General features: G+C 67.3%; 1 protein-coding gene across 1 annotated transcript in view; it reads right to left on the reverse strand.

Moving 5' to 3' along the window:
* Positions 1-539, reverse strand: part of MICAL1 (microtubule associated monooxygenase, calponin and LIM domain containing 1) — a 14,014-nt gene that overhangs the window by 12,012 nt on the left and 1,463 nt on the right. The gene's annotated exons all lie outside the window — the stretch shown is intronic.

The following is a 539-nucleotide window of genomic DNA, read 5'->3' on the forward strand; positions in this document are numbered from 1 at the left end:
GCTCAGCTTTGCCCCCCTGCCCAGCCCCAGCCCCATGGTGGGAGCTGCCTCTTGCTGCCCAATTTCGGCTCGAGGGGAAGTCTGCTCACGACCTTTTGCATCCCACATCCTTTTCCTCCTCCTCCTGCTTCTCCTTCGCCCGCAGCCACCGTCATCCCCGCGGGGTGCGCAGGAGACGTGTCATGGGGTACGGTGGTGAACCCCAGGTTCGGTTACCCAAATTTACCGGGGTCTTCACCCACCCCGGGCCCAGGGACTGGGGACCAGCACCGAACCCCCCCCAGCAGGGGCTCGCTCCCAGGGGTCCGTGGAGCATCCCTCCCCCTGCACCGGGCGGAGGGAGCGGGATGGGGGACAAGCGATAAGCAAAGCTCTTCCCACCCCATCCCACCCAGCACTGGGAGCACTGGTGGTCCTGGGAGTGGAGGCGAGGAGGAGTGGGGGCTGCTCTCTTTTCCCTGTGTCCCCGGGGGAGCAGAGGAAGGGGGTGAAGGGGAAAACCAGCGAGGACAATGGCGGGGGGGGGGGGGCGGGGCGGG

Source organism: Charadrius vociferus, unplaced genomic scaffold (assembly GCF_000708025.1).
Source record: "Charadrius vociferus isolate BGI_N301 unplaced genomic scaffold, ASM70802v2 scaffold1511, whole genome shotgun sequence".
Classification (NCBI taxonomy): Eukaryota; Metazoa; Chordata; class Aves; order Charadriiformes; family Charadriidae; genus Charadrius; species Charadrius vociferus.